The sequence below is a fragment of the Balaenoptera musculus genome, chromosome 17 (genome assembly GCF_009873245.2).
Source record: "Balaenoptera musculus isolate JJ_BM4_2016_0621 chromosome 17, mBalMus1.pri.v3, whole genome shotgun sequence".
NCBI classification, from domain to species: Eukaryota; Metazoa; Chordata; class Mammalia; order Artiodactyla; family Balaenopteridae; genus Balaenoptera; species Balaenoptera musculus.
In genome coordinates this window covers 47,149,716-47,160,004 of record NC_045801.1, presented here as the reverse complement: position 1 = coordinate 47,160,004, position 10,289 = coordinate 47,149,716, and the positions used below count along the sequence as shown (strand labels likewise).

Genomic DNA, 10,289 nt, shown 5'->3' with positions numbered 1-10,289 from the left:
TGTTTTCTTATTAATTTTCTCTTTGGATGATCTGTCCATTGGTGTAAGTGAGGTGTTAAAGTTCCCCACTATTATTGTGTTACTGTTGATTTCCTCTTTTACAGCTATTAGCAGTTGCCTTATGTATTGGGGTGCTCCTAAGTTGGGTGCATATATATTTATAATTTTTATATCTTCTTGGATTGATCCTTGATCATTATGTAGTGTCCTTCTTTGTCTCTTGTAACATCCTTTATTTTAAAGTCTATTTTATCTGATATGAGTATTGCTACCTCAGCTTTCTTTTGATTTCCATTTACATGGAATATTGTTTTCCATCCCCTCACTTTCAGTCTGTATGTGTCCCTATGTCTGAAGTGGGTCTCTTGTAGACAGTATGTATGTAAGTCTTGTTTTTGTATCCATTCAGCGAGCCTGTGTCTTTTGGTTGGAGCATTTAATCCATTCACATTTAAGGTAATTATCGATATGTATGTTCCTATGACCATTTTCTTAATTGTTTTGGGTTTGTTTTTGTAGGTCCTTTTCTCCTCTTGTGTTTCATACTTAGAGAAGTTCGTTTAGCATTTGTTGTAGAGCTGGTTTGATCATGCTGAATTCTCTTAGCTTTTGCTTGTCTGTAAAGCATTGGATTTCTCCATGGAATATGAATGAGATCCTTGCTGGGTAGAGTAATCTTGGTTGTAGGTCCTTCCCTTTCATCACTTTAAATATGCCATTACACTCCCTTCTGGTTTGTAGTGTTTCTGCTGAGAAATCAGCTGTTAACCTTATGGGAGTTCCCATGTATGTTATTTGTCATTTTTCCCTTGTTGCTTTCAATAATTTTTCTTTGTCTTTAATTTTGGTCAATTTGATTACTATGTGTCTTAGTGTGTTTCTCCTTGGGTTTATCCTGCCTATGACTCTCTGCTCTTCCTGGACTTGGGTGGCTATTTCCTTTCCCATGTTAGAGAAGTTTTTGACTATAATCTCTCCAAATATTTTCTCAGAGCGTTTCTCTCTGTCTTCTCCTTCTGGGACCCCTATAATGCGAATATTGTTATATTTCATGTTGTCCCAGAGGTCTCTTAGGCTGTCTTCACTTCTTTTCATTCTTTTATCTTTATTCTGTTCCGTGGTACTGAATTCCACCATTCTGTCTTCCAGGTCACTGATCCGTTCTTCTGCCTCAGTTATTCTACTATTGATTCCTTCTAGTGTATTTTTCATTTCAGTTATTGTATTGTTCATCTCTGTTTTTTCTTTAATTCTTCTAGGTGTTTGTTTTTCTAATTCTTCTAGGTCTTTGTTAAACATTTCTTGCATCTTCTCGATCTTTGCCTCCATTCTTTGTTCCGAGGTCATGGATCATCTTCACTATCATTATTCTGAATTCTTTTTCTTGAAGGTTACCTATCTCCACTACATTTAGCCGTTTTTTGTGGTTTTATCTTGTTCCTTCATCTGGTACATAGACCTCTGCCTTTTCATCTTGTCTCTCTTTCTGTGAATGTGTTTTTATTCCACAGGCTGCAGGATTGTAGTTCATCTTCATTCTGCTGTCTGCCCTCTGGTGGATGAGGCTATCTAAGAGGCTTGTGCAAATTTCCTGATGGGAGGCACTGGTGGTGGGTAGAGCTGGGTGTTACTCTGGTAGGCAGAGCTCAGTAAAACTTTAATCTGCTTGTCTGCTAATGGGTGGAGCTGGGTTCCCTCCTTGTTGATTGTTTGGCCTGAGAAGATCCAGTACTGGAGCCTAGAGGCTCTTTGGTGAGGCTAGTGGTGGACTCTAGGAGGGCTCAGGCCAAGGAGTACTTCCCAGAACTTCTTCTGCCAGTGTCCTTGTCCCTGTGGTGAGCCACAGCCACCTCCGCCTCTGCAGGATACCCTTGAACACTAGCAGGTAGGTCTGGTTCTGTCTCCCATGGAGTCACTGCTTCTTCCCCTGGGTCCCGCTGCACACACTACTTTGTTTGTGCCCTCCAAGAGTGGAGTCTCTGTTTCCCCCAGTCCTGTCGAAGTCCTGTAATCAAATCCCACTAAACTTCAAAGTCTGATTCCTTAAGAATTCCTCCTCTTGTTGCTGGACCCCCCAGGTTGGGAAGCCTGACGTCGGGCTCAGAAACTTCACTCCAGTGGGTGGACTTCTGTGGTATAAATGTTCTCCAGTTTGTGAGTCACCCACCCAGGAGTTATAGGATTTGATTTTATTGTGATTGTGCCCCTCCTCCCATCTCTTTGTGGCTTCTCCTTTGTTTTTGGATGTGGGGTATCTTTTCTGGTGAGTTCCAGTGTCTTCCTGTTGATGATTGTTCAGCAGTTAGTTGTGATTCTGGTGCTCTCACCAGAGGGAATGAGAGCACATCTTTCTACTCCACCATCTTGAACCAATTTGAAAATATTTTTTAAATATGAAGGTAAACTGAAGAATTTTTAATATAATTTCAAGTTGAGAGAAATTATTGCCATCAGATATATACTAGAGAAAATGTTAAAGAACGTTCTTCAGGCATATACCATTCAGAAGTATGCATCTTCAAAAAGAAATGAAGAATTGAAGATGTAAAAAATTAAGGTAAGTTTTTTTTTGTTTGTTTTTTGGTATTTTTGTTTTTTGTTGTTTTGCAGAGAAAGGTTTATTGCAGTACTGAGCAAGGCAGAGGAGACTCTTGCTCAAAAAGACCAAACTCCCTGATAGGCATAGGGCAGGTGAGGATATTTGTTGGTGAGTGTTGTGTGCAGAAGAGGAAGGCAAATGCCATTGATGCAATGCAGAAATGGGATGGGATGTGATGGTTTTTTGCTTACTGTCTTCATACTGACCACCCCGGTCACCCTGTTAGTTCTGTCATTAAGCACTAATAACCAGGGGAGAGTGCTAATGCAGTCCCTCACTACCACAAATTACACAGTTGAGTTTCCTGCATTTGGGGAAATTCCAGGGGTCAGCACACCCGCAGTGCAATGGTTAAGCCTCACCCTGGAAAAACCACCTTCATGATCATGATGTCTCCCCTGCCAGATAAGTATTCTTTCTTATTTTTAATTGCTGTAAAAGAGGAGTGGTTTTCTAAAGAAAAAAATAGTAATATAATGTGATTTTATAACATATTCAAAATTTAAATGTATGACAATAACACAAAGGGCAGGAGAAATTGGAAACACACCGTTCTAAGATTTTTTACTGTACTTGAAGTCATATAATAATTAATGGTAGGTAGACAGTGATAAGTTAAAAATATATAGAGGCATACCTCATTTAATTTCTTTTCACTTTATTGTGCTTCACAGATACTGCATTTTTTGCAAATTGATGCTTTGTGGCAACACTGCACTGAGCAGGTCTATGGGCACCATTTTTCCAACAGCATTTGCTCACTTTGTATCACTCTATCACATTTTGGCAATTCTTGTAATACGCCAAACATTTTTATTGTTATTATATTTGTTGCGATGATCTGTGATCAATGAACTTTGATGTTAGTATTGTAATTGTTTTGGGGTGCCATGAACCACACCCATATAAGATGGTGAACTTGATCAATAAGTGTGTGACTTCTGACTGATGTACAAACCAGCCTTTCCCCATCTCTATTCCTCTCCTTGGGAATCCCTATTCACTGAGACACAACAAGATTGAAATTAGGCCAATTAATAACCCTACAGTGGCCTCTTAATGTTCAAATGAAAGGAAGGGTTGCATGTCTTTCACATTAAATCAAAAGCTAGAAATGATTAAGCTTAGTGAGGAAGGCATGTCAAAAGCTGAGATAGGCTGAAATCTAGGCCTCTTGCACCAAATGGCTAACCAAGTTGTGAATGCAAAGGAAAAGTTCTTGAAGGACATTGAAAGTGCTACTCCAGTGAACACACAAATGATAATAAAGGGAACCAGCCTTACTGCTGATATGGAGAAAGTTTTATTGAGAGAAAGTTTTATCTCCTTGTTGATAAGAGATCAAACCAGTCACAACATTCCTTTAAGCCAAAGCCTAATCCAGAGCAAGGTCCTAACTGTCTTCAATTCTATGAAGGCTAAGAGAGGTGAGGAAGCTATAGAAGAAAAGTTTGAAGCTAGCAGAGGTTGGTTCATGACGTTTAAGGAAGAAAACGTTTTCATAATATAAAAGTGCAAGATGAAACAGCAAGTTCTCATGTAGAAGCTGCAGCAAGTTATCCAGAATATCTATCTAAGATCATTAAAAAATGTGGCTACACTAAACAACAGATTTTCACTGTAAACAGAACAGCCTTATATTGGTAGAAGATGCCATCTCAGACTTTCATAGCTAGAGAGGAGAAGTCAATGCCTGGCTTCAAAGCTTCAAAGGACAGGCTGACTTTCTTGTTAGCAGCTAATGCTGCAGGTGACTTTCAGTTGAAGTTAGTTCTCACTTACCATTCCAAAAGTCTCAGGGCCCTTAAGAATTATGCTAAATCTACTCTGCTTACACCCTCTAAGTGGAACAACAAAGCCTGGATAATAGCACACCTCTTTACAACATGGTCTACTGGTTACTTTAAGCCTGCTGTTGAGGCCTATGGCTCAGAAAAAACAATTCCTTTCACATTACTACTGTTCACTGACAATGTACCTGATCACCCAAGAGCTCTGATGCAGATGTACTGTACAACAAGATTAATGTTGTTTTCATGCCTGTTAACACAACATCCATTCTGAAGCCCATGGATCTAGAAGCAATTTCAATTTTCATGTCTTATTATTTAAGAAATACATTTTTTAATGCTATAGCTGCCATAGATAGCGATTCCTCTAATGGAGCTGGGCAAAGTAAATTGAAAACCTTCTGGAAATGATTCATCATTCTAGATGCCATTAAGAACAGTTGTGATTCATGGGATGAGGTGAAAATATCAACATTAACAGGAGTTTTGAAGAAGCTGATTCCAGCCCTTGTGGATGACCTTGAGGGGTTCAAGACTTCAGCAGGGGAAGTAACTACAGGTGTGGTAGAAATAGTAAGAGAACTAGAATCAGAAGTGGAGCCTGAAGATGTGACTGAATTGCTGTAATCTCATCATAAAACTTGAATAGATGAGGAGTTGCTTCTTATGGATGTGCAAAGAAAATGGTTTAATGAGATGGAATCTACTCCTGGTGAAAATGCTGTGAAGATTGTTGAAACAATAACAAAGATTTAGAATATTATGTAAACTTGATCAAGATGGCAGACTAAGAAGACCCTGAGCTCCTCTACTCCAGGGACACACCAAAACTTCAACTACATATAGAAATTCTCTCTCTGAGAATGACCTAAATACTACCAGAACAGCTGCTCTATGATTAAGGATATGAAGGAAAAAACCATATTAAGATGGGTAGATGAGGCAAAAATGTGATGTATTCAGGACACACACACCTGGCAGGCAATCCAAAAACAGAAGTGGGGGGCTTCCCGGATGGAGCAGTGGTTAAGAATCCACCTGCCAATGCAGGGGACATGGGTTTGAGCCCTAGTCCAGGAAGATCCCACATGCAGCAGAACAACTAAGCCCATGCACAACTACTGAAGCCTGCACGCCTAGAACCCATGCTCCAAAACAAAGAGAAGCCGCTGCAATGAGAAGCCTGCACACTGCAACGAAGAGTAGCCCCTGCTTGCCTCAACTAGAGAAAACCTGTGCAAAGCAATAAAGACCCAACACAGCCAAAAATGAAAAATAAATACAATAAATAAATTTTTAAAAAAACAGAAGAGGTACCACAAACTCAGACGTTCTCCTTAAGAAGTGAGGGGTTTGAGACCCACGTTGGGCATGCCAGCCCTAGGGACTGACGCTGGCAAAATGAGTCCCGTTAATGGGTTTTAACATCCAGCGGGGTTTACAGCTGGGAGAACTGGAGGGCTGAGGGAAACTGAGACTCCACTGTTAAAGGGCACACACACAAACTTACTCTGCCTCTCAGCACAGAGGCAGCAGATTCAAAAGTGCCCTGGTTAGTGGATAGCCAGCCTGCCAAGCATGCTTCCCAGCCCACACCATGCTCAGGTTTTAGCCACCCCTGCCAAGGTGTCAGCCATTACTGTGCTCTGAGAGAAGCCCTGGCCCATGCTGGCCTCCAGTAATAGTCTCACCCACCAAGGCAGTGGCCCTCAGCACAACCCTGGAGAAGCCTTGGCCTGTGCAGTATTCTGGCTCCAGAACTCCACCAAGGCAGATGCACTCAGCATGTCCTGGGAGAAGCCCTAGCCCATGCTGGGCTACAGGTCCAGCACCAGCACCACCACCCTGCTTAAAGCTCCAGATTATGCCCCCTTTAGCTCCATCCCTCCCGCTAAGGCTACTGGGCACAAGCAGTCTGGATAGGATGCTCCTACACAAGGACACACTTTCAAGGCCAGGAAAGGTAAATGTTCTGCCTAATTCTTAGAGACAAACTCAGAAAATCAAACAAAATGAAAAGATAGAGTGATGTGTTCCAAATGAAACAGCAAAATAAAACCTCAGGAAAGAACCCTAGTGAAACAAACATAAGTAACTTACCTGATAAATAGTTTAAAATATGAACATAACAAAGGTCACTGATCTCAGGAAAAGTGTAGAGGAACACAGTGAGAGTTTCAACAAATAATTAAAAGAATTAAAAAGTGTTAACAAAGAACCAATCAGAGTTGAAGAATACAATAACTGAAATTAAAAATACACTGGAAGGACTCAACAGCAGATTAGGTGATACAGAAGAATGTATAAGTGACCTGGAAGTCAGAATAGTAGAAATCATCCAATCAGAGCAGCAAAAAGAAAAAGAGTTTTAAAAGCCTGAATAGTTTAAGGGACATTTGAGACAACTTCAAGCATACTAACATTCACATTATAGGGGTTCCAGAAGGAGACGACAGAGAGAAAGGAGTCAAAAATACATTTGATGATATTATTGTGAAAAGTTTCACAACTCAGGGAAGGAAACAGATAATCAGGTCCAAGAATCACAGAGAGTCCCAAACAAGATGAATTCAAATAGATCTACACCAAGATATAATTTAAATGGAAAAGTTTAAAGAGAGAATTTTAAAGGCAGCAAAAACAAAGCAATTAGTCACAGGCACAGGAACCACCACAAGGCTATCAGCTGATTTTTCAGCAAAAACTTTGCAGGCAGAAGACCATTCCAGATTTATTTAAAGTGCTGAAAGGGAAAAATCTACAACCAAGGATACTCTACCCGGCAAAGTTATCATTCAGAATTGAAGGAGAAATCAAGGGTTTCCCAAATAAGCAAAAACTAAGAATAGTTCACCACTACTAAACCAGCCATACAAGAAATGTTAAAGGGCCATCTTTAAGCACAACAGAAAAGTCCATAACAAGAAATAAGAGAATATATGAAGGAAAAAAATCTCACTGGTAAAGGCAAATATAATGTAAAGGCAGTGGATAAAACACTTAATAAGTTAGTATCAAGGTTAAAAGACAAAAGTTGTAAAAGCTGCTATAACTTCAATAAGTAGTTAAGGGATACACAAAAAGAAGGAAAATATGACATTGAAAACATAAAATATGGGCCTTGGAGTAAAAAATGTAGAGATTTTAGAATATGTTCAAAGTTAAATGACTCTAAGATTTATATATATGTATATGTATGTGTGTATATATATATATATATATATATATATATATATATATAGTAGTAACCAAAACCCCAAAACCTATAATAAGTACACAAAAAGCAGAGAAAAAAGGAATGGAAACACAACACTAAAGAAGATAATCAAACCACAAAGGAAGAGACCAAAGGAAGACAAAAGGAACAAAGAAGAACTACAAAAACAACCATAAAATAAGTAACAAAATGGGGATAAGTACATACCTATCAATAATCACTTTAAATGTAAATGGACCAAATGCTCAAATCAAAATACATAGGGTGGCTGAATGGAGAAAAAAAAACAAGACTTAACTTTTTATTGCCACCAAAAGACTCACTTCAGAGATAAAGACACATGAAGACTGAAAGTGAAGGTATGGAAAAAGATATTCCATTCAGGCATGAAAAGAAAGCTGTCGGGGTGTGGGGAACTTTCCTGGCAGTCATGTGGTTAAGACTCCAAGCTTCCACTGCAGAGGCCATGGGTTCAGTCCCTTGTTGGAGAACTAAGATCCCACATGCCACATGGCACAGCCAAATTATAGAAAGAAAGAAAGAAAGAAAGAAAGAAAGAAAGAAAGGAAGAGAGCCAGGAAGAGAGACGAGGGAAGAGAGAAAGAAAGAAAGAGAGAAAGAAAGAGAGAACGAAAGAAAGAGAGAGAGGGAAAGAAAAGGAGGAAGGAAGAAAGAAGGAAAGAAAGAAAGAAAGAAAGAAAAGAAAGAAAGAAAGAAAGAAAGAAAGAAAGAAAGAAAGAAAGAAAGAAAGAAAGCTGGGTAGCAGTACTCATTTCAGATAAAATAGACTTCAAAATGACTATTACAAGAAACAAAAAAAGGCATTACATAATGAAAAAGGGACCATTCAACAAAAAAGATATAACAATTGTAAATATATATGCACCCAATATGAGAGCAGCTAAATACATAAAGAAAATATTAACAAAGAAAAAAATGGACAGTAACACAATACTAGTAGAGGACTTAAACATCTCACTTACATCAATGGACAGAAAGAAAATCAATAAGAAAACACTGGCCTTAAACTGCACAGATGAACTTAATAGCTATATATAGAACATTCCAACTGAAAGGCTGCAGAATACACGTTCTCTTCAAGTGCACATGGAACATTCTCCAGTGTAGATCACATGCTAGGCCACAAAACAACTATCAATAAATATAAAAAGATTGAAATCATATCAAGCATCTTTTTCAACAAAAGTGGTATGAAAATAGAAATTAAGTACAGGAAGAAAACTGGAAAAAATCACAAACATGTGGAGCGCAAACAACATGCTACTAAAAACATCAGTAGGTCAATGGAGAAATCAAGGAGGAAATCAAAAACTACTTCAATAGTGAAAATAGAAACACAACTTTTCAAAATTTATAGGACACAAACAAAAAGCAGTTTTAAAAGGGAAGTTCATAGCAATACAGGCCTTCCTCAAGAAACAAGAAAAATACCAAATAAACAGCATAATTTTACATGTAAATGTATTAGAAAATAAACAAAGCTCTAGTTAGAAGAAGGAAGGAAATATCAATAATAAAGAGAGCAGAAATAAATAAAATAGAGACTAAAAATCAACAGAAAAGATCAATGAAACAAGAGATAATTATTTTGAAGAGATAAAGTTGATAAAGCTTTAGCCAGGCTCACCAAAAGAGAGGGAGGGCCCCAAAAAATAAAATTAGTATTAAATAAGCAGAAGTTACAACCAATATACAGAAATACAATCATAAGAGGATACTATGAACAACTATATGCCAACAAATTGGACAAAATGAATAAATATCTAGAAAAATTCAATTTTCCAAGACTGAATCAGGAAGAAATAGGAAATCAGAACAAATTATTAGTAATGAAATTGAATCAAAATGAAATGTATGAAAATGAAATTGAATGAAAATTCCCAAAAAACAGAAGTCCAAGGACCAGACAGCTAAACAGGAAAATTCCACCAAAGAATTAAAGAATAGTTAATATCTATTCTTCCCAAACTAGTGGAAATATTGAAGAGGAGGGAACACTTCCAAACTCATTCTATGAGGACAGCATTTACCCTGATACCAAAACCAGACAAAGACACACAAAAAAGAGAAAATTACAGGCCAATATCCCTAATGAACATAGATGCTAAAATCGTCAACAAAATATTGGTAAACCAAATTCAAGAATCCATTAAAAAGATTATGCATCATGATCAAGTGGGATTTATTCCAGGGATTCAAGGATGGTTCAATATCTGCAAATCAAACAACATGATGTACAACTTTAACAAAACAAAGGATAAAAATCACATGATGATATCAATAGATACAGAAAAACATTTGACAAAATTCAACATCCATTCACTATAAAAAATCTCAATAAAGTGGGTATAGAGTGAATATACCTGAAAATAATAAAGGCCATTTATGACATGCTCAATGGTGAAAAGCTGGAAGAATTTCCTCTAAGATCAGGAAAAATACAAGGAGGTCCATTCTTGCCATTTTTATTCAGCACAGTATTAGAAGTCCTAGCCATAGAAATCAGACAAGAAAAAGAAATAAATAATCTAAATTTGAAGGGAAGTAGCAAAACTGTCACTATTGGCAGGTGACATGATCCTTTATACAGAAAACCCTAAAGACTCCATCAAAAAACTGCTAGAACAATGAAGTTTCAGGATACAAAATTCACATACAGAAA

General features: G+C 37.8%; 1 non-coding gene across 1 annotated transcript; it reads right to left on the bottom strand.

The window, feature by feature from the left end:
* Positions 1 to 2,848: 2,848 nt before the first annotated feature.
* LOC118883892 lies at positions 2,849 to 3,012 on the bottom strand. Its single transcript, XR_005017126.1, has one exon. It is a non-coding gene; the product is annotated as a U1 spliceosomal RNA (small nuclear RNA).
* Positions 3,013 to 10,289: the final 7,277 nt, after the last annotated feature.